The 24,732-nt window shown below is 43.9% G+C and overlaps 2 protein-coding genes across 3 annotated transcripts in view; one reads left to right on the top strand and one right to left on the bottom strand.

Moving 5' to 3' along the window:
- LOC111249028 (uncharacterized) overlaps window positions 1-24,732 on the top strand; it is a 72,841-nt gene that overhangs the window by 17,501 nt on the left and 30,608 nt on the right. The window lies entirely within an intron of this gene.
- LOC147756131 (uncharacterized) overlaps window positions 1-24,732 on the bottom strand; it is an 86,682-nt gene that overhangs the window by 37,846 nt on the left and 24,104 nt on the right. For both annotated transcript variants that reach the window (XR_015326285.1, XR_015326290.1), the window contains exons 10-11: window positions 12,705-13,296; window positions 10,481-10,697 (exon numbers count right to left, since the gene is read on the bottom strand). The gene's annotated coding sequence lies outside the window, so the exon portion shown is untranslated. Of the gene's footprint in view, window positions 1-10,480; window positions 10,698-12,704; window positions 13,297-24,732 lie in introns of those variants that run through there.

The raw sequence follows: 24,732 nt of genomic DNA, 5'->3' as shown, positions 1-24,732 counted from the left end.
AGCATCAAAAAAATGCATTCCTTTAGCTCTCTGCCTTGGTTTGGTTGTCCTGCTTGTGCCTGCCGGCCGGCCGCTTCGGGCCGCCCTGCGGTGTTCCATCATCGTGACATGGCGCTCCGATAAAGGCTTCCCCGCCTGCCGTCGGGGAAGCTAGGGATCCCTAGTTGCCCACTGCCCTTCTGCTAGCGGGCCAGTGGTGTCCTGCCTGGTTGGCAATCTCCCTAAAGAAATTACCGTGTCGTTTCCTGAACGCCAGCCCGCGCTCCAACGATGTCCCTCCCGTTGTCTCTGATCTTGTCCACTAGCCGTTAGTGGGGTACCGTCCCACTTGGTCACTCTACTAGCCTCGGTAACCGACTAAGGAAGGGGCTAAACTGAAAACTTCCTCCCTCATAGGGTCAGCGTTCGCTCTTACTGTTAAGGTTACTACCAATTCAAGGGTACATTTTTTTGCCTTAGGACGCAGAGCCTTTTTTCCTGTGCCTGCCAATGGACGCATCTAGTTCGATAGCCATATGACCTGCAGGTGACATTCCCCCCCTCAACATAATTTCCCTGCATTTCGCCGTTCCTCACTGTGACCCGCTTTGCGCCCTCGTGCCCTAACTTCACTGGAATTGATAGCTGAAGAGCGCGATAAGGCGCATGGGAACGGGATGTGTGCTAATCTTGCAAAGTTCACTGCTGCGACTCACCGCAAATTTAAGTGAAATTTGCTCATCTGTTGCCTCCAACCCTCGAGGAACTTCCTGTGGGTCGCCGAAACTTGTATCTATTGCTATCTACACATTTTTACTGACAATTTCCTAGCTTCCGTAACTATGTTTACACCGTTATCGCCGCTGTTTTATAGCATCTCTCGACGAAATGTAATCACTCCAGGTCAGCAATGTGTTCATAAATATTGAAGCATTTTGGCAGCGTGGTTGCCTGAAAAATCCCATAACTATAGAGAGATCATCAGATATTCACAAACATCATTTGCATCTCGTGACGTCCACCAACTGCTTGTGATCCTTCCAACGGATAAATCGTCGGGGCAGAGAATGAGACCAGCGATCAACAGTTTAGGATGTTTCTTCCATTTGCGACATTTCTGTCCTCTCTTCTTAGCTTTGTTTGGTGGGCTGTAACAAATCTCAATTTCATCGCCCAGCTTCCCTACAGCCCACCAATCACCAGCGCCTCTCTCCTTTTTTTCTACAGAAGACCCAAAACCCACACCCAGATTTGAATCCGTACCGACCTCGATGCGGGACTTCGCATCCTAAACCTCCCTCTGCGTTGCTTGCCAACCGGGGGCTCCAATTGGCTCCAATCTTGATCGATCTGCTCCTCGTCCTGCTTTGATGCACCCCTAAGAGTTACGCGAGGATACGCATCGCTTCCGATAGGCTACAAGGTATCGAGCTGCTGACTGCGGCTAGTGAGGCGGTACATAGTCCCCTGCAGACCTAGGAAAGAAATGCATGTGAAAGGGACATGCTTGGGGGAAGAAGGAAAAACGCATGGCGAAACGACGCAACGCGAGCGAAATAAGGAATTTATATTTGGAGTTTCCCAGTCGCCAATTGATCCGGAGCCCAATCTTACCGACGCCGCTGCTGTCTCCTTCTGATCGGCAGCAATCTCACATGCCTTTCTTCCCTTTGCACTGTACGTAGCGCTGCCGCAGCGGGGTTTCCCCCAACTGGTTCAGGCTAGCACACACTAGCCACAATCCATCATCGGGCAAAAGTAAGATTTAAATTTTTGCCAATTTTCCCGCCAAAAATCCTCTCCCTTTCGTTGCCGACAGTACCTTGCTCTGTTTTCTTCAAACGAGCCAACCAACAAGCGCAGTGGTGATGGCGAGTCACAAAAAAGGCTGTTCGCTGCAACGCTTCATATTGCCAGCTCAACAGCAAAGATGGAGTTAGCCTAGCCGGCTGACGAACACGGTGTCCACGTCGGTTGGTCGGTCGCCGTCTTTGGAGCAGCGAAGCTTATAGCTTAGTAGAGTCACTTAGTTTACTTTCGGCATTAACCCTCAAACGAGTAAGGCAAGATGAGGTCGATAGATATACATATCATACAGCTCAAGTGAAGTAGATCTGGCAAGGAGGCGTAGGATTATCTTTACTAACTGGATTAGCCAACAGCATGGGTATCTCTGGGACGTTCAGGGTAACTCCACAAAGGCTTTAGTGCGTTACGGAGTTATGTTTCTACGTTTACGCTAGAGTCTTAGCAAGATAATTTGCTGCACTCATGTTGTGGGTGCCCAGATTCGTTATACTATGTATTAGGTATATTCCGGATCGAATTGAGCACAGCATTTGAATATATTTTCTCTTCGATAAAAGTGCATGGCAAGGATATTTACGAAACAAAATATGAGCGTAGATCGAATGGTATTATTCACTGCGTAGTATATATCTTTGGCGGAACTTGAAGCAGCACACTGTGAACGTACTGTAAAAACGAATACACCATATAACGGTAAATGTCGCAGCAGTGCCGGTATCCGCTTATATGAAAACTGTATGCGATCGAGAAATGCCATAGTCGCGCCTTAAGCGTTAGGCCAAGGATCTCGACCACCGGATTGGTAGTTTGGCTGGTTTCAGGACATGGGGGCTGGTTGGCTTAGTGAGTACTAAGGATGCATGAATAGCGAACAGCGGGCGAACGAGAGGGGGTTGATAGTTGGTTACCAGGGAGATGGACCGATAACACCGGCGACGGCCGGCAAGGTACGCACAAATATATAGACGACACGAAAACCGTCACTTCATTCGCTGCATCGATGGCACCAGGGAACAAAATTCACACAAGTCTACGCAACGATCGACTGAATTCAAATGTATAAGCGAAGCAACTTTGCCAACAAGTGAGCTCACATGACAACCACATATAATAATAACAAGCACATAGATACGACCCACTCCTTGAGAACTGTTGTCGCTGTGGTCAAATACGGCCTGATACACCAAAAGGACACCGAAATGGCAAATCATAGAACTGTCCATTTCTTCTAGATAGATCTGCTCAAGGGCTTGTTTGGTATACCGTTATTATGATTACCTGCCTGTTACCGTTCATATAGTAGTGTAATGTGGCAAAGAAGCCTTAGTTATACATCGCGTATAATATTATATAGAGCTATGTGTGTGTAAGCTTTTTGTTGGTTCAATCGTACGACAATTGAGCTTGTGGGTCCAGTTGCTTACGCTCCAGAATTGAATACGTCATATATATATATATATATACACACAAGCAAAAATTGATAGTTCGTCGACTTAGAGTGTGTGTAGGCGAGTACTTACTCAATTTCTATTTTCTCCTTTCTAGTTGAGCACTTATACGGTTTCGGCAAGAAGTGTCAGTAAAGTCAGAAAAATCCTGCTTTAAGTTTTTTAGCAGTAAAATTTGATTGCTAATTTCGCTGCGTGTACCACCAAGATCTAATGAGCAAAGCTAATGATTTCTTCGTAGCTAGCTTCACCCGTCGCGTTTGATTGAAACTGACCTGCCCACGCTTGTGGGGGGCTGGGGTAGTTTAGTCACCCCGTGAATGCTTTGTTTGTCGCTCAGCTAAGAAAAAAATAGGAAAACATATTATTGTTGTGCTCGAGTCCGAAGTCTCTTTCATTTTCATGCGTCCTGTTCTAAGCCTATCTTTTTGATCTTCGATATAACCTTGCTTGTTCTCCCATACATTATCCTGAGCGCATTGCTAGCGTTTGACTGAACATCTTCTTGTGGTTACTTGGCAAATGTTAATATTAATCACCGCCGCTGCTCAGGGCGATATCCTGCCATGTGATCGTGACATATATGTTAGACACACATATAGGTAAAAGAAAGGAAGCAAGACGATGGCAGACCATGTCTAGCACAGCACATGCATTAAGCGAATAAACATCTACATAAGAAATCTATCGCAGCCGGTCCAAATCTGTTTAGGGCCTGATGTCAAAGAAGTGCCTAACATTGCTTTATACACATAAGCTAATGTGTGGTGACTGTCAGTTGAATTTGCAGCCAGCCCAGAGTATTTTGTCGCCTGCCGCTGGGGCGTCCGATAGGAGCCGATGGTCGTACCCGCAACCAGAACGGCTTCCGAATGCTCTCTAATATGTACGCTCTTCCCGATATGATGTATGCGCAGTGTACATGTATACAGATATATCCGATGTTCCGTTATGATGTCATCTAACGTGGGAGTGGTTATATTAAGGTGTCGGTGATCGCTGTTGACTCTACCAGGTGAAAAGAAAAAAGACGGAGTAGAAAGGTATTGGGGTGTCATCTGCGGCTTCGTGTAATCAGGTGCTTCGCGTTGTCGCATCGCGTCTAATGGCTGTTCTGTTATTAGGTGACAATCACAGTAGCTCGATCTGCTTTCTTTACGCTCACTCCGTTGTGTCGGTTCACACTTTGTCTACCCTCACAGCGTCGGACCTGTGCCATCATATCCTTGCTCTTTGAAAGGTCCTGACTCTAAGGCAGCTGCTACCTGATTTCCTAGTGTTGTTACTTCTCACAGAACGTTTTTCCAAATGTACCATATATACGTGATGTATTACTTTTCATCTAGCAAAAATGCCTACCCGACCTTTAGTAAAAAAAGGATGATATTTCGCGAATGCGTATCCGATTTGGACGCAAATTAGTAAATTTACTGTGTCAGTGCGGTTCGTTATTTGTTCGTCATTCGTTCGTTCGTCCGTCATTGACGAAACCTGTCTCATGTGTGTGCATTTTTAGCTCGATTGTACACAGGTTAGGAAACGCAGAGAAAATCCTTACCATGTTTTTACCTAAGGGAAAAATAACACAGAATCTGTTATTGCAGGCCATAAAAATGTTACACGGTAGAACTTTCGGACAGAAAACTGTAAGTAACGACAAGAAGACGTTTATCTTCTGTCGCTATGTGAAGGAGAGTTGACATCCGCCGGACCTATGGCGATAGGAGGGCTCGACGACAGAAAGGCACTTGCAGTTGCTAACCGTCCTAACAGGCCGACAATACTCTATAGCGGCTAACGGGAAAGCAACACGCTAGTTGCTCGGATAGACCGGCTCGCTTCCAATTCCGAATTGGAAGCGAGCCGGTCTATCCGAGAGAGCCGGTCTATCTTCGAGAGAGCACTAATATTTAATCCGGTGCCATTTCCATCGATATGAAAAAGTGCAGTAAACACCCGGACAACAAAGACAGTGCTACACATAGTTCTGTTTCTATAGAGTCCAATATCACGATTTCGTCTAATGTGCTCAACTCTTTGACTTTTAACGATGCTTTGCTAAAACGGTATAACATGAAGGAGTAAAAAAAAATACAGATGCATGGCAAATAGTGCCACGAAAAGACGAACACCGAATTAATACAGTATTAGCGATGAGTGGATTGTGAGGTTATTTCGGGGGGATGTAATTGTTACACTTCTTTCCTGGACTGAGAGAGGGGACGACGATGACGACGACTACCACAGCGAGTGGTCGAATCGGGATCAGCACAATCAGATGACGTGGGGTGGATTAGAGTGGCGGCGATCAGCGCAGAGGGTGAGTCAAACAGCTTGCTCATACCCCTCATAGTTCCAGTCTCTAGAAAAACCAATTGTCGCGGCTCTATTAGCATGATATGACACGAGAATTATGCTTAGTCAGCGACCTCATCACTGGTGACAGGCATGACGCCCCTTAAAGCTTGCGCATAAACAGTGCCCGCCAACAAGCTGCTTCGAGACGTCAGTTGTTAGCACAGGCATCTTCTTCAACTGAGAAATACTGTCTTACTAATTAGACTGCTCATTCGAAAGCAGAATTATGCGAATGTACGAAATACGGCACTAGCCTAAATCTAACAGCTTGCATCACAATTTACCTATTGGATTTAATTTACGCCATATGCATAAATGAAGAACATTTTTCTCTTTATCTAAAGAAGAGAAATGAGCGCAGCTTTCCTAAGACTGATGCATCCGCTGTTCTTGATACAATTGTCATAAAGGACAATTCGAGCACAACGAGAACTGTCAGATCATCCTCTTCTTAACAACCAAAAATAATATGTGAGAAGGAAATACTTAGTTGTTTCGACAATAGGATATATTACTGCCATTCGTGGGGTCAATCCTACACAAAAACAAGCTTCAACACAACACTGAAATTGAGGACAAGTCCTTCGATCTACCCAGTTGCCGTTGTTTGCGCCCAATTGAAGTTTTAGCGATCTTTTACGATATGCAAACAAAAAATCTTTGTAGCAATAACGTTTCAGCTATGGCCCTAAGTAACAGAGATACATGAGACTCGGCGTCACCCGGTGCGGACGCTAACTCTCGTATATCTATACATTGTTTTGTCGGAAATGTTTTTGTAAACTTGTATCAAGGATTTTCTAAGCCGGGGAGTTCTGGCATCACGTACCAGTCAGTATCGGTTGCATTGTTTATCGTTTGAAAGCTGAGATTGCGATTGGCAGCGGTAGACGTACTAAAACTCTCGCATCGCATAGCCTTTGTTCAAACGTAACATAAAGCATTTTGTAGATCAGTGAAGTTTCTGCAATGTAATTGCGGTAAAGACACATGTGCCGTCCATGGCTAACACTCTTCTCATAATGGGCGACCATTTACGAACGATAATTGATCAGTGCGTTCCGAAAGCTGAACAGAGTCTCTAGGGAACCACACAGGTGCAATCAAACACTTCTTTAACTATTTGAAAGAAAGTTTGACGTTCAAGTGCTACGCGGATGAATGCAAGTGTAGCAACATAGTTAGCTATTTCCGAAGCGGGTAATCACGGATGACGATGAGGGAAAAACGTACTCCGCAAAGTACAGGACGGTGCCAAGGAAGGCAATACTGCATCGTAATGTTGAAGTCGCTACTGTCACCTGGCCAAACGATGATTCGAAAAACATCGATCGGAACTGGCGAAAACCGAAAGGAAACATCGTCTTCCACCATGACAATGCCAGATTCATATACTTTTAGCCGCTTGGAATAAACTGAGAGAAACCAGATAGGCGGTTTCGACGATTCACTGTACACTCCGGATCTTGCACAATCAGAATATCATCTATTTTGCTTCAATGGTGTTCATTAACTTTAAACGGGGAAATGTAAAAATCACTTATTATTATTATTCTTTGTTTAAGAATGACAGAAGATCGACAGTGATAGGATTCTGGTGCTGCTGGAAAAACGTCAGAAGCTTCATCAATCGAAATGGCGCATATTTAGTTCATTTACTCTATGCCCCAATTTTATATTGAAAACGGTCAATACTTTTTGGACAACCCGAAAGTTTATCGAATATGTCTGTTCCAGCTATAACGGTAATGCTGGTCGTGATCGTAGCATGAGATGACGACTGTTGCCATGGCACAGCTCTTAGCAGCACACAACAACGGGAAAATCAGAAAAGTACGATCAGATTAAGCAGCAGACGCAACGATTGTGAACTGCAGAACCAGTGGGAGACGGGAAAAAGAACCCATTGACAAACTGAATATGCAGCAGCAGCGGTAGCGATCTCCCCTTCTATTACATTATTATGATTGGAATGGACATGATAAAAAATATCATGTAGGCCTTTCATTTAGCTTGTTAGAACGTTAAATTTAAAGGTACAGATGTCAAGATAATAGAACGGCTGTTGCACTACTTCACCGAGTTTCATGCAGCTTTCAATTTGCAGCTTCCCTTCAGTTCTGGGTGAAGCGCATCGCCGGACGTTAGTCATTTACATTGATCCCAAGTATGACATGAGCGGTAACAGGCGAACCAGTCATATTTAACGTGATGTCAGAAATTTCGGGTTTATTTGTTGTTAGAGCTTAGTTCGTCATACACTGTGGCTGCTTGTCTGAAGCTCAGCGGAACTATCTTCCCGATATAGGCTACTGGTTACCAATCATGGAAATGACCATCTTTCTAAGTTGTTCAGTCCCAAGTTCCTGGAAAAAGAACGTCTTCAAACGAGCAAGCAATATTCGATTTATCTGTAATACAGTACATACACAATAAGCAGCAGGCTATCACATCCATACTTGTTTGCGGTTATCGGCGTGGCTCAATTCAGTCCTGATACACTGCCAGAATGATTAGCGTTATCATTACTGTCATGATTAAGAGCCACTGAGCAACAGCAGTCGCTATGAACCTTCGACTTCTCTTTCTTGGTTCAGCTTGTCTTGGTCATCGTCATCGCCCTTGCTGTAATACGGCAATTAACTTAGCTGCCGTGACCACTGCTCTGGCAGTCAATGCTGGTGGCGCTTCTAGTGACTCTTTGTTCATTTGCTGGTCCGTCCGTCCGTCCGTCCGCCTGCCTGCCTGCCTGCCTGCTTGTTCGTAAGGATACCGCCTGACATTTCTCGTTGGTGGTGGTAGAGTTATTTCTGCTGTTTATGGGTGTGTACGTCTCTGCGCTTATATATACCTAGCCCGCGGATGTCTGTTGAAGCCAGCTCGTGCACATGTGTGTGGCGGTGTGTGTAGTAGGCGTCACCTCTCGGCCACGACTACAGCAGTGGCAGCGCGAGCGGGCTGATCCAACTGCCAGCCTCTAATCGTGAGATAGTGCCAATCGTGTTCTGCTAGAGGTGGGTTTTCGTGGTGGTTGTGGCGATGATGATATTTGCGGTGATGGCGGAAAGGGGATGCTGGATAGCCGCCGGGCCTCCGGTAGCGGTAGTGGTGATAGTCGCAACGCGAGCACAGTAACTCGTTGCTTGGACTCAGCTCGATTGCTTCTCACTTCGTTTTCGTTTTTCTGCTGGTGCGACGATTGCTGTTGTCGTTGTATCGGCTGCTCCACACGCCATTTTCGAATCAGCAACTCGCCAATCCGCCACTTCGGCGACTTGTATTATCTGTCTTTATTTCTCGGATGTAGCAGATCGGAGACACATATAAACATACACTTACACAGAGAGACATTAACACGCTAGCACGCAGCTAAAGACTTCTTCATATGACGGCTGTCGGCCTATCGCTGTATATGCGTACCTACTGACGATCTTGTTCGGTTGGTCTATTTATATCGCGATGTCTATCTGTCCATCGTTTTCATCTATCGTCAAATTCGTCCAGTCCGACATGAGCCCGGTAACGGCCACAGTATGACGGCGTAACGTTCGCATCGGCGTTGCTGTTTTTTCATTGCAACAGTGAGAAGTACAGAGATGAACACAGCATTTTCTGTTTTCTACGATCATATTCAGAGCCATGCCAAGTATTAGCGGTCACTAGACGAGCACCATTTATAATTTAGCTAGCCAACACGGCTAGTCGTTGACGTTGCATTCGGCCTAAAACAAATTATAGTATACGCCAACAATTATATTGCCCTACCTCAATCGAGGATTATTTTATCAACCTGTTCCAAATATGGACGATTTTAGTTTGTGTTGCATCCAACCTAACATTCAACTACAGTTAGTGAGTTGCAACTCTCCTGAGATCCAGTCCCGTCATCTCTTCCGCAGCTACTCTGCTACAGCAATTTGATTTCTCTGATTCAGTTAGTCAATTACTTTTACTTCTTAGTGATTCGAAAACGCGGGGGACCCAGTGCGTAGGGCAAGGATTTGAAACATCTAGCCGCGCTTGTTCCCGTTCTCGTTAAGCTGTCTTTGTCCAATGAGCCCGTTCCAATTGATCCATCCCCTAACGTTTTCTCCAACAGACATTATCAGACCTTTTGGAAAAAATCCTAGTTGTACACGCAAGTTGAACAACAAAACGTGCGAAGTCAAAACGTTTGCTCAAGATTCAATTGAATGCCTATTATGTGTTGCTTGAACTATTTTGAAGCAGAAAAGAGAGATAAGGATTATTTCGAGCGGGATTCGAACGGTTACGGTACGTGCCCCTATATACTCAATACTCTTTAGACGCAGTACTCCCGTTGAATCGCTTTCGTAATAACGATCTCGGTAGGTGGTTATCGGTAGCTTGTCGTCAAAATGTGCGAACTAGCCTGTTACTCTCATTTTGTAGAACCTAAATGGAATATGCATGTCGCCGAAAAGAGTCAACTAAATTAGCATTACGCCCCATTGGAAAAATAAATGCCCCTCGCGCCTATGGTAACAATATGGTAGAAAAGGTATGGTAAAAAAAATTGCTTATTGAATTCAAAGTAATGTTAACGATGGTAGCAACAGCGGTCCGTGGATGACTGGTTATCAAAGATAGATGTGGAGACCAAACGGCTTGCTGTTGTTGGGATGCTGTACGCCTATTGTAGAATTTCAGTTCAACGGGTACTCACTCATTCAGGATTCACCAGGGCCAGTGTCATTGTGATGGCGCTAATGAATAACTGGTATTATCAGCACGACGTCTATATAGTTGCATATATAACAGATGAATACAGACCGACTAGGCGAAGAATCGGGAGAGAGTGGAAGGGATCTATGCGGGTCTATCTACAAGAGGACGACAGTGATTAATGAAATGATGATACATACACATATACTTTTTAGCTTTCCCCTCAACGGATGTTGTTGTAGCAATAGTCGAACGCGGATTACGTGGCTATAATTTAGTTCGGTACGCCCAGTGCTTCTGTTGGGTTTTCGCTACGACGAGCTAACAACTGGATCCGTACTCTCCTGTGTGACATCATCCGAGGCGTGTTCGACGGCACGATGCTTTGTATTCATACACGGTATACCACCGAGTGCGCTGTAAAAAAAAACACTTGCTAGGACAAGAACTGTAATTGTCCTGACAGCTAAAACTTAGATTTTGATGTACCGTACCTAGATCGGAGAAGCAAATCAAAAGAGGTATCCAACTTCGCGAGATCCGACATGCGCGTGTGCGTTGTAGCTGGCGAAGTTCGGTACTTTAAACGAGTGGTTATGATAAAAACAAGTGTATTTCTTCTGCACATGAAATGATTCCATACCATTTTAGGAACATGTCGCGAGTAGGCTGCTGCCAAAGAAAAACAGATATGCGCAATCAAGTACTCGGTAGAGTTCATATTTAAAGAACGTTTGTCAAGTAGGACTTCCCTCAAAATACATATTATGAAACGTTGTACGGAGCTATATATTGTTCAAAGCAAAGAAATAATTACTACTCTAGTATATCACGCGAATAGTACTCCTTCTGTCTGCCTGGTCAGCTTTGTTGAGTACAGTGCAGTATTATGTGCTTTGCAATACGAGCTAACCTACCGTTTCCTCTACAAGATCCTCAGACACCGACGTACAGGCAATCAGTTAACTACGAACACGATCATTCGTCGTCATTGTTTGTTCCACTGTTGTAAGATTGTTTATGAATATCATCGTGATCGTTACTAGCTCGTCAATACATTAGGAATCATGGTTGTTCGATCGTGACCGATTTAATATGCGACAGCATACGAAACCTTATTACTACATACAAATGCAAATAAAACCAAATTACCGTCGAGTGAGAGGTGTCAGACCGATTTTACCTCCACTTTAAATTCTAGGTTACCTCCTTATCCATCTTCTCTCTTACAAGGCTTTCTTCTATCCTTATAGGCTTCGACGATTGCTTTTAGCTTACCAAATGGGTTCAGATGTGTACAGGCAGACTGCATGCATACTATAAATAGGAAGTGCGCGGCCTGCATGGGTTGGTTTGATATAGTGTGGATAGAAGCAGGCCGGCGGTTCGATCGGGTAGGATATTATTATGGGCTATGCAGTTCAGTGGTGGCTAAAGCTGAGAGGGACGGAGCGTGAACGACCGCATCGGCGGTTGGAGGAGTGGGATGGAAAGCAGCGAGGGTGTAGGCGGGGGGATTGAATAGAAAATAGAGAATAGAAGCGGAGCCAACGAAAAAGGAAAGCGAATCAGCCTGCCTCGTTCGAGCCGCTACTGTCGCCTTTGATGCAAATTGCATGTTGCATCCCTTTCATCGTCCCCGCCGCCGTTGCTGCCGCCATTTCCATGTCTTCCCTCCGATGACCCATGTCCCGTTCGAAAGCCCGCCCCTTCGAAACAGAGTTTTTCCCGAAACTCGCTCCCACCTTCCCAAGGTTAGCTTGGGGTTTTTAGCTTTCCTTCCATGAGTCAAAAAACGTTTCAGAAATTGTCCTGTCTACGTTACGTAGAAAAGACGATCATTAAAAGTCTTTCCTACATAAGACTATATGCATGCCTTGGTAAAAGTGCGTAAGATGTTCTAATGTTTATGCAGAATGGGTGTATAAAGAGCTGTAGAATGTTACGTAGCGTTTCAGCTAGCAACCGAAGGTGTCTCACTGAATTGTGTATACGCATTTGTAATTACATACACCTTATCAATTTGGCCAGGCATCAATAACGATTCAGTGTGTTGTATGCGTATAGAACAGTCGAATAAAGGTATGTTAAATACATAGGCATTACTTTCACCTACTTGATTTTAATCATTTTACTTGTTATCTATTTCTTACCTTCGCAAATATTTTCAAATAGTAGAGGCACGATAGGACTTGAGCCAGCAAAACTTAAATTAATAGTCTAGTTCTTTGAACCCTCACGAAAGGCCTCTTAAATTGCTTAAAAATCGTTGCCTAAATTATTCTAGCCGAATCTAAACATGCGCTTGTGTTTGTAGCTTCGGGGAGATCAAGGCTAAGGGAAGACAACTTATGAATAGAACCAAATGAGAAAGATGAGAAGGTATGGCTATGGAAGAGAAAGGGAACTAGCCTTCGCACTCACATCATGGTCATCGGCATCATCATTAGCAGCAACAGAAAGATCAGCATCCTGTCTTTCCCCCGCTTCTTTGATTCTTCGTTCGGTGTCGGTGCTCGCGGATCGAATAGCTCCTCTGATCTACTAGTTGGAGCAGTTGTAGCAGTACGAGCAACATCTCGTCGATCAGTGTCAATATACCCCATACACTCACATGAAGACACACACATCCACACATGCAGATCCCTTGTCGTGGGTCTCTCCCTTTTCGCCAGGACTCAGCCAGTCGCCCTCCTTGAGATTTTGTTTTGTTCCCATGTATAGCGCTCCTTTAGGTGTATGAACTTGCGTTACTGGGGCAGGCTCTGCAGGAAAACGCCGCTAGCTAGGCATTGGCTACGGAACGACAGGACTCTGATTTCATCACTTTTAATTCTCTAATCTTTACCATTTTCAGTTACGCATCTGAGGGAAGGAACCTTGCTCAGCGTAGGTCACATGAACAATCCTACAGCTTTCGATTTTTAATGCATAACACCTTACTTTATACATCCCCTCTCATTTCTTCGGTCCGTTCGTGTCCGACGCCGCATCTTCCAAAGGCCATAGCTGTAAGCTAAACGCAAAAGCAAACCAATACAAAGGTCACTTAACATAGTTAGGCAAGGACGTGATAGCTTTGGTTCGCCTAACATGATATTATTTACAGTGTAAACAGTGGCTCAATTAGCTCGAAGACACTACGTTATCCGGATAGGGCTTATGTCAGCCTTTCATGCGTGTATATATATTTAAGGAAAGTTAAAAACAAATGTAACTACGATCCTTTGGTTTAACGTTTTAAGTGTAATACGTGGATCAGCAAATTCGATAGATATAGATTCGATAGAAATAGATCGCAGGTACGCATAGTTACCATACATAAAGTTTCCGAGATGGGTATTTAACTGTGTGATCAAAAACTTATACGATGAGTTACCCAGTCCCGCAGTGAGCCATCTAACAGAACAATGTCATTGTCGTCGTTTTGAATACGGCTCTCCTTATCTCCACAAGCTATTGTGCGGCCTACATAATGTTTAGGCCAAAGTACATACAGATGCAATTAATTGTCCATATATCGATAGCGATGAGAAATACAGAGTGTTGTTTCCACTTCGCAAGACCCATATGCTTCCTTGTAGTGTTAAATGAAGGAATTGTTTTTTTTTTGGCTTTTTTTTTTGCGTTTTTTTGAAGCTTTTACGACCGTTCGGACATTTTGTTTATGAAATGAAATAATGTCGGCTTAAATATCTTTACAACCGTGGCTACGTGATAAGCAGTCTCTACAATCGAAAGTCGCAGTTAACGTAGATCGTTTTTTTCCTAAAAGACATCATTCTTTGCAAAGAAAACACAGCAAATATCACGTTGATGGCACGGCTTTATATAGACATTAGTTGCTACCGCCCTCTGCAATCGACCTTGGCGTGGTTATAGGGTATTATTGGTTTTGAGCAGTCCACCTAAAGGGTTGTCCATTGCTAGTAACCACCTGCACTCTATTGTGCTCTTCTACAAAGGGTTACAAAACGTCAGCAAGAATCGAGATAACTAGTTAAAAGGTTCCGTATCATAAGAACCACTAATCTCAATATATTACATCAGTTTTCAGGCTTACTCTTCATAGAGCTGAGCAATCTACACCAGCATTAGGGGCACCATACACTGTTGTTTTGCTTGTACTTTCTTAATATTAGGTTATGGATGTTCATAGATAAGCTCGAGCTATTCACTATAGACGTGCATGTGCCAATAAAGGCGGTCTTATCAACCAGCATCCCTGCGCGGAAAAAGATTATTGCAGTTCTATATCTCCAACATGTGATGTTCTCTTTCGTTAATCAATTACCTGTACTAGAAATCAGTTGATGCGCATTTAATCACTAGAACGGTTTTCCGAAGTTCTTGAATGGTCCATAAGCACGGAAAACGCAGTTAGTGGGCCGCTTGCGTTTAGTAAGCCCATATTTCATAATTAGACTCAGAGTTTACCAACATTTTGCTTTTTTCAACAGCAGCAAGCCAGCATTCTGGGAGGAGTCGGCGAGAGTCCTGTTCAAGTAGCTCGGCTGCTGCGTTTCTAGTTGGTTGTAACAGGGGAATATCTACATACATAAATCTGTTGAGCCACCAAACAGACGAGATAGTGCTTGGTAGAGCCGTGGAAACTGGAGATTTGCTAGGAACCTTCTCCTTGTCTATGGCGATACGATATAGGCTACGGAGCTTATCATCGAGCAGTCCAGAATGCATGTGGTTGTACTTCTTAGAGAGCTGAATTTGTACAATAAGGCGTAGAGATAAGGAAAGGCGACAGCCATTGCAAGACTAATGGAAAATTGTATCTTTGATTTTTACGGAAGATGTTAGCGTTTTGAGCTGAGAGCCTGAAAAACGAAGCTTTGACATAAATTTGTTGCCTTAAATAGGACATCAAGAAATGAAAAATGAACCCTGCAAATGCAAAGGTGGACCCAGTGCACAATCTAGATACATTTTCAATCTTTTTCTTCATACTTGTACCCGTCGATTGTTATAACGTAAAGCAAAAGTATCAGGTTAAATTTTAATTCGGATATATCTATGTACGCGTATGGGCACGATGCTTATACATAGCGTTGAAGGGAGCCTCTAATTCTTCTTTGATGATTCGGATGACACGATGTGTTGTTACAACAGTTTCAGACAAATTAACCATTGACGAACCGCACCGATATAATTCAGGTTCCGCATTGGAATGTATGCTGTTGTTGGACCATCTACGATGCAAACAAGATGAAGGCTTATGCTTTCGTCCTCTTTGCATGTACTGACGTGTACGAACAGTTCTACTGCTGTTGACGCTGTTGCTCCTCCGTCGTATGAAGAAGCTGCTCGTAGGAGGCCAGGGAGGTGTCGCAAAAATGAAGCGGCACTCGCAGCTAGTACGCGAAGAGAGGGCGCATTGATTGATCTGCGTGCGTGAATGGGTCGACGCATAGAGCAGGCTAGTTGGGTTCTTTTGGGCTCCACCGAAGGCCCATGAACCTCGACCCACCGATGCTTTGCCTGCCTCATAGTAGGCAATGCGTGTAGCGCCATAGTTGCTGGCGTGGTTCAATCCAGATGCGATACATATACAATACAAGTAGAAGTAGAGGTTGCGCCAAATGCACAGTATATTGCATATGCAGTGCGGGAGGGCCATGAGACCCTTATGATGATCGTATGTCACTTTCATAACGACGTACAAGCAAGGTAGCTTCAATCACAAACGTTTGGCGAAGAGGATGGTAGTTCAGTATTAATTAATAGATTAGAGTTTGTAATTTTAGCATATGGTAGTAAAAACACGTGAAATATATCTTCCTCTTTAATTTCTGATTTGTATGAATTTCGTATCAGGGTCCTTAATTCCGATTTTCAACAATTAATTTTTTTATGTGCTTTCTGATGATCTTAAGTATAAGCGCTTTATTATGCCGTTCTCAGCATTCGATTCGTGAAAGGCCATTAACATCTAAATGGCCAACGAAGCGTTACAAATGTCTGATTGGCCGCGTATCAGAAAAACTGAACTCGGTAAATCCTGGAAACGACATTTGCATCTATATTATACACAATCCAAATATTCGTATTGTTTTCGTGTAATACGATGCAGAGAAATGGATCTCTATCTAACGATTTGAATATCACAGTGTTCTAATCAGCCCGCAGCAACATGGCACATTATTGATTGTATATTTTAGTCCTTTTTTTCTCTGAATTGCGTCGGCGTTGTTGATAACACACTGTTAAAGCATTCAGGCCACGAGCCAATTTAGTGCAATTGTTCGGCACTTTTTTTGTTTCTATCCATCAGAGGCAGCAACTTCATTGTTTGCTTGACTTGTTCCTTAGTTCGCTGCATAGCATGTAGACCACTTCGTGTGATCATTTTCCTTTTTCTCCTATGTCCCTACTCCCATCAACAAGGAAAAAAACTCCTCTCATTGGGTCAGAGCCACTCCCGTAGAGTTCAGTCGTGACTCGCAACTCAGTGAAAATGGATCTCGTTTGGTCATCGCCACATCTTGCAGACATCAAAGAAAGACAACGACGAGTGACAATGCTGACTCGGCGAAAATGACATTGTTGTCGGGAAGGTCAAAATAAGCGTCAACAGTGTTGCCAGTTAAGTACTTACCTCTCATGTCGCTCTAGCTTCGCTAATTTTCGAGATTATATCATGTCCGACGTCATAACTAAAATCAGTACGGCAACAAAAGTAGAAACTAGTTCTCATAATTAATGTGCTTAGTCGGACGTAAGCTGTTGACGCAGTCAGAAGCGATTGGGACTATTAGTATCAGGAACGGGGATCTGGCCATTTCATGGTGGAAATAGAGGCAAATTTTTAGTTGAGATCTCATTATGGCTACATTTATCGTAATAACTGTCGTAGTCTGGCAGAAAGCCGATCACAGATCAGCTTTTAAGCTAGGTGTGTCCCTGCTGTTGAATTGATATCGTCTAATGTTTCATAGAAGAATTATCTAGTTACTTCACAATTTGATGCTACTAATTAGTATTATAATGTATTTTTGTTTGACTCACACTGAATAACTACAAGGGGCCTACGGCCGGTGGCCATCATCAAAGTCGTTGCTTTTCATGCACCTGGGTGAGCCGATCTAGGTGGTCAGCGCACTCCCGACTTATTTGCCTGTCCTATATGATCGTATCGGTGGCGCATGCCCTTAGCGTAGGCAATAAAGGCGGTGTAAGTTTCATAACGGCTACTAGACCAAAGGTAAAGAGGTGGGGCGGGCGGACGCGCGCGCGCGCGCGCGCTAACTTCAGGTCCAAACAAGCTGCTCCTGCTGACGACTGCTTACAGCGCCACTTATGCGCGTGAACATTGGTCGTAATGAACGGCAACCGATCACTCATGGAAAGACGGCGACGGCGACACCACTAACGATGACTGGATAGCACAGTTGTAAGAGCACATCGAATAGTAGAACTTATATTGGCAGCGGAAAAACTTTAATTCTGACGGTTATGGATACCAACGGTACAGATATCTAGACGGTAAAACCATGCCCGCTGCTTTAGGCCAGTATCTTTAACCGTTTATTGACGCGATATTATGCCTAGATTAGTAAAACGAACGCAAACACCTAACCAATGTAAGTAGTGTAGTTCCGTCCCTGTCATTGCGTAGCTGAAGTGAGTCCCCTTAAGCATACAGTTTATCTTGCTTAATACTGCAGGCAGATTACTTTACCATAAACAAAAAAAAAACGTTTGCGCGGGCACCTAGGGGTGCATAAATCCTGTGTACCCGGAAGTAAAAGAAGACGGCCGGATTCTACAGATTCAAATTTTGATTTGGGATGCCATCGTGATCGACTGACCACCTAACGTTCGTCTGAAAGCAACGCTTGCTTAGAAATACCAGTTATAAGGGCAAACAAGATTAAACTTTCTGTGAATCTCACGGGTATAAATAACTTTTTCTACACGTTAAACCGCCGGGTGGTTTGTGTCATTTTTAATAACAGTTACTCGTGAAAATGGGTGAAGTGCCACAAGAGCCTAATGGCGACATCTATGGACTAAATAAATCAAGCCTTTAAAAATAAAATTCAGAAACGCGGTGATAGGTGTGAAATCTTTGTGTATCTCATAGACAGAAGGCTGGTTAATGCGTTAATTGTGAAATTTCCAGCTACTCCGACAGCTAGACAGATAAAACGTCAACACGTTCTTTCTTCGTTTATAGTTCAACAAATGTGTATTTTTTTGTACATTAAATAAATACATTACAAGAATGATCTGTGATATTTAATGTAGTCAGCCAAAACCGTCAGCGAAGTGTAAACCTTCGTTGGTGTTTGAAATAGGTTCTTAGGTCTCTTAAGAGATGGGATTCTAATTTGAGAAGACTCGAGTCAGCGCAGAGACCAGGAGATCAGATGCTATAACAACGTGCTGAATGGTGCCTGGGGCATGGGGCGGTTTTAGGATCATGAGAACAAAAAATTGCCGCAAATGTGATCGCTAACCTCTGCTGAAAGGTGGATTACCATATCGTCCTTTATAAGTCATCAAAGTAGAAACGGGCTGCCCTTAATCGGGCAATGTTGAAGACAGGGGGCTGGCTACCAGTACACAAATTTATACGCCAAAGTGGTGAGTACCCATAGAATCACACTAATTATCTAGATAGCCTAAGTAAACACCCGTTTTGCTTAAGAGTTTTTGATAAAGGAGAAAACATACTGGCTCTGGTCAGTCGGTTCTTGCTGTAACCGGTGAAGCACACATTATGATTTGGGTTTCTCTAATTGCCACGAGCAATTTCGAAAAATTCGTTGGACTGAGCGGTTATCGATCAGACAGACCCCGCAATAAAAACCCTCATTGGTTGTTACTTCCGTTCTCTTTCGATCTGAGCGCCAAGAGATCCCTTGAAGGTCTCCTGCAGCAAAAGCTGAGGGCGGATGAGAGAAGGGTATGTGGGGCTTCGCCGAGTGTACGGGCATCATTTATTCATCGCGAAAAATGATGGATTCTGGTCCACTGTTTTCCCTCCAAACCGTCATGACGAGAAAAGGAGAGCTTATAAGAGCCAGGGGAACAAAGATGATTTCATGCGGCGTCGGACTGTGTTCTCGACAAAAAACATCGTTGTTGGGCCTTGAATCCTAAATCCTACACTAACATGTTCATTGGTAACCAAATCATATACATACGTACGTATACCAAACCTGTCCACACTGAAAGAATACAAAACTTGATTTTTCATTTTATTCGTGAGTAAAACGTTCAGTCTGCGACTTTTGCCTATCTAACATGCCAAGGTCAAGCCGCAATCGCTTAGAGACCTAATGTGTAACTAAAAAGATACATATGCCTAAACTCCATTTTACGCAAAACTGTCGTTAGAAATGCTATAGGAAATGATCTTGAGGTACACGGTTGCTTTCAGCGTGTAAGAAATAAAAGTCATATTAATTGGGGGCAGAGCGGGTAACTTTATCTTGGGTGTGTTCCGTAAGGTGGGGCGGAGTGCTTCGGTTGGCTCCGATTTTCCTAACGGGCGAAAAGGAGGGGGTGGGCAGCTCATTACAAGGGTGAAGGATCACCTTTGAGTAATAACCCTTAGCGCCATAGCAGCTTCAGACGAGGGCCAGAAGAAATAACCCTCTTAGGGCGAGACACCCCGACGGAACGGGTAGTAATGTAAAGGCTGGGGATGTGTGAGGTGCGGTAAACCGGGCCGAGCGTTCCGAACTCACAAGAAGGGGAATCCTTAACGGCAGTAAAAGAGAGGGGGCATAACAAGATTCCTCAGCAATGTCAAGCCTTTTTACAGAGTTCCATTGAGCTCTCATGCCACTTTTTTCTCCTGAGGCTGGCAGTTCAAACTGATCATGAGAGGTCGAGGTTCAAGTTGAAGGAACACGAAAAATGGGGCGAAGATGGAAGACGCGTTCTGATTGACGAGAAACCGCGACAACGATACCCACACTACTGCCATTCTCAAGTCGTGGAAGGCGCTTGATAAGAAGGCTTGGGTAGAAAGAAACCGATGAAATCACGCGAGAAATCTCTGAATTTCCAGTCAGTCAACCTTGTAACGTACACTTAACTTGCGCGTCTAGAGCGAGGGAAGATTCTTTGCTGATAAATAATTAAATGGCAAAAAAGCACTTTAGAATTTGTGAACACGTGTTGGCATTTGCGGGCTAAGGATCAGAAGCCACGAGCCAACATCGCCACGCTGCTCTACGGAAACCAGCGGAGGGTACCCATATTATCCATGCCCACAGCAGCTGTACGCTACCATAATTATCATTAAATTATGATTCTAAGTGTATATGGTGCTATAATTCGCAAAATATGATTATCTCATAGTCACATTCAGATTTAAGGACTGCCTTCTATGTAAGAAGCCAAAAGGAGTATTTTTCAGCTAGTACTTACTACGAACACGCCTGTGCTGCATTAGGCCGAACTTGGACCGTCTGTAAAAACAGAATTAGAGTGACAAGTACTTAAGGGAGTGATACCGCTTTACTATTTACTTTTTAGTATTACATACGGCGTATTGTTAGCCACAAAAATATATGTTTTCGTCTTTTTCCTCAGAGAAAGCATATTCAGGTGCAACAGCACAAGTATTCCTCAGTTCGTTTGTCCGTTCTTAGTTTTTATGGGATTCACACTCTCCGTCGAAGAACACTATCTAAGCACCTTCCCATCTTGGCCTATCAATGCCAGCAAAAATGATGATCAAGATGAGATGTCTTTTTGATGAGTTCTAGCTTAAACCCGCTGGTGCGTTTATGGCATAACACTAAGCTAAACTGCACCCTATCTGAGAGCTGTAGGCGTAGAACGGTCGCAGCAGCTGATCCCAGCGCAGGGTGGTGCTTCTTGCCAACATAGCGTAATTTGCAAAGAGGAATAGAGCAGAGTCGACCGAATAAGCTGAAAAGCTTCTTGGTTTCTTGTGCTAGATGTGGCCGCTGTCGGTGTCGTACCTATGAGAACCTTCCGTATAGGATATCCCATCGGGCCAAGATGTCTAAGCTTATCCATGCCGACATGTTACGCCCTATCAAATGCAAGTACGTGGGTGTCGCAAGGCGTTATGATAGAGAACTAACAATATAGAATCGGTGCAGCGATACTTTTCGTAACAACTTAGTGCATATTTTCAATATTTATTGTTATTTGTCTAGCTCTAGAGCATTAAAACATGCTTCTCATAATAATAACTAGATGTTCGGCTTACCAAATAATAATTAATTGTCAAATTCTACTCAGTAAACAGCAACGATGTCTGAATTTTTGAAGATATCTGAGAAATATGCGGCATTGACATTATTCCTGCAATCCACGTGTGCCTCATGCTACCTGGCATGCCTCACGTACAATGGCATCGGTATTCCCGAAAACTGATTCGCGCGACGTTTCGACAATCTATATAGTAGTTTAGTTATTTGCAGGTACTTGATCATCACTCACTTGACCATTTATCTGACCCAAAGTGTTTTTCTCCCATGAAAAAGGTTTTGATAAGGTGCTGGGACGAGCGCAAGAAAAGTCCTGCTCGACGGGTCTCTCTGTGGCAGGTGCTAACGATAGGCAGAGTAAAAGCCACTTCCCGACTACCCCTCAAATCTGAGCAGGCTCTTTTCCTTTGTATCGTACTCTGCTATTTGTATATTTCTACGAGACGCGGTGAAACGGGCGGGAGGGGGGGAGAGAGGGTCCAAGGCAACGAAGAGCAATTTCGTTCTATTTGGGACTTTACGAGAATTCTGTCCTGCTGCCATTGAAAAAAATCATGACCATTTCGTCGAATAGGCTGTGCAGTAGCTGATCTACCAACCTACTCTGAACTACAAATATTTTTGCGATCTACAAAGACCCTTGCGATCCGCGTAGCCAACGCGCGTTTTCTTGAATGTGTTGCTGTGGTCACCATATAGAACATGCGTATGGTTCGAATCTCAGCATTAAGAAAATTTTGTCTCAACGAGAAAATTAAAAAAGCAGGAATCATTGCTACAAAGGAAAAACAAAAAGTTGGTCAATACATGTTTGTATAGTTATTATGTCGTTTCATAGGTTTGCTAGAGAAAACACAGGTAAGGCCAGCAAGATCCACCCCGGTTTCCCTTTCTTAGCGGGGCAGATCTTTGATGCCGTACGAAATAAGTGAATCCCGGGACTTGTTCTCACCGAAAGGATAGCCGAAGAGTATGAAAAAACATCTTCGAGCTCAGTATGAAGGACTTGGCCAATGGGCGATTAAGCACGAGTTAAAGTAAGGACTCTTCAAGGAAAGTGGAGCACGAACGGCTGAGCTTGGTGCGAGATGTGGCTGAACGAACAGTTTTTAAGAATAATGTACGCCACAGCATCGAATGCCGCCACAGTTGGCCGTTGTTGTAGTAGCGACCCGGGCTGTGAATTCGAGAGGCCCAATATTATCAGCGCAGTCCGTAGGGTTATCCGCACCAAAACAGAATTGAAGTTCGTGTTGAGTAACACTTAATATGTACGGGACCGATACAGACAACCTTTGTTTTTAACCATATCTATCGCAACGTATTGACATAGTAGTCTAGTGAAGTGCACCAACATATTATAGAACGTGTGCTTCTGGCGCAGCTGCCATAAGTTAAGAATCATTTGCGCCCATCAGACCTTCTAGTCTACTTACATCAGACTCATTTCTACGGTAGACTGGTTTCAGACAAGGCGGCATTTTATCTCGTCTCACTCACGGAGGGGAAATGTTTCCAGCATCAAAATCTGTCTCTACGTTTATTGTAGCTACCATTATCGATATTGCCTTGGTGCATCTTCCACTATGGACCGCTAGGTGCCTCTCCGCTTGGATAGGACGAAGCCTGGCTGTTGGAAGATACCAACCTATTAAAGTAGTGAGATTTCAATGGAACTGCGTTATGAGAAAGGCGACGGAAGAGAATGGTGCCTCCTTATGTCGCTCGCCGGATCTGGAGATCAGCACGGAGCATATGTGTAGTTCAAGTTATGCTCGAAAGTGAAACCTATGAGCAAGAGAATATTTCTTTGTATTTCTTTCAAAAGCTCTTTTAGACAATGCTATTGTATTAGTTGTTGGGGTGCCGAACATGATTTTAAGTAGACAAATTGTCGTCGGTGCAAAATCAAACTCTCTCGTATTTTGGTTAGCTTTAATACAATCGACTACAAACGTAGCGGTTATGCAGTACAGCGAGATGTGCCTTACAATTTCCAGTCTTATATATGTACATGATTCACATGTATAATAAGCTAAACATAGGAACAACAACTGGAAATGAGACCCTAGAGAACTTGCCCTCTAGCTAAAATGGTTACTCGCATGTTGATGCTGTTTAATTTTATTAGCCAGTATTATGCAGCAAGAGCTTCTAAACAACGATAATTGACCACTTGAAGAAAGGAACTAACGAAGGAAAGGTTTAGATGATGCCAGAATTGCTTGTGGCTGTATCGTGGTGAACGCGAGCAGCGGTAAGCAAGAGAGGTCCAGAGGAAGGAGAAGTGGCTGTTATATCTCGCATCTCTCAGGCGCTACGGCCAGCTCGATTACCACTGCTGCTCTACAACGAAGAGGAAGAGGCAAGCAAAGAAGACGAAAAATAGCGAATTCTGCCGCTGCTGCCGGCGCTGCTCGCCCTCCTCCTAACCATCCATCATACGTCGGAGCCGACGCCGGCAGCCACTGCGGCACGATGCCGCGCAACGCAGAACGTTCCCGCTACCGCCGCAGCCATCGGAGCTGTTACCCAGACATATCTACGATATATGCACACATCGAAGCACGGACGCACATAGGCCGCGTACTCACTCACTTCCTTCGAGTGAAAAGAAAAAAAGCAGACTGAGGAGAGCATCGTGCAGATGAAGATCGCCAGTCGTACACGCACACAGCCACACCAGCAAGTGGTGACCAACGGCGATAGAGCGAGAGGACCGTGCGCTGCTAGCTATACAACTCTGGCGGTCGACAGGGAAAAAGGGAAGTGATATTCCTGATTCGCTAATTTACTGTTCTAAACGAAAGCTACATCTACAAAGTCAACCATTGCCATTAAAAAGAACCAATGACCATTAGCAACTAGTCTTCAAAATAGTGACGTGCACTATCCCGAATGTCTTGGAAGTTGTGATAACACTACATATAATTATAGTTCTATGATGCGAGGATAATCAAATATTGGAACGCGCGGTATCAAGTGTTGCAGATAAAAGTATGGAAAGGCCCCGACGGATGCTGTAAAGCAAGGCTTGGACTTTTAGGCCTTTTTAGGCTTTCGAATTTTCATGTGCCATTAACTGCTGCAAACTAGCTCTAAGTCATAACTAAATGCATACTCCTTTATTGATAAACTACGTGTTTTATAACAATGTGCAATAGAAAAAAATTATCTAATACAAATTTAGTGAAACACTAACAGCTGTGCCATAATAATAATGGCTCTTTTGGGGATAA

This window comes from Varroa destructor, unplaced genomic scaffold (genome assembly GCF_002443255.2).
Source record: "Varroa destructor unplaced genomic scaffold, Vdes_3.0 BEIS01000004.1, whole genome shotgun sequence".
Lineage (NCBI taxonomy): Eukaryota > Metazoa > Arthropoda > Arachnida > Mesostigmata > Varroidae > Varroa > Varroa destructor.
The sequence above is the reverse complement of the archived record's forward strand: the minus strand, read 5'-3'. Positions and strand labels throughout refer to the sequence as shown.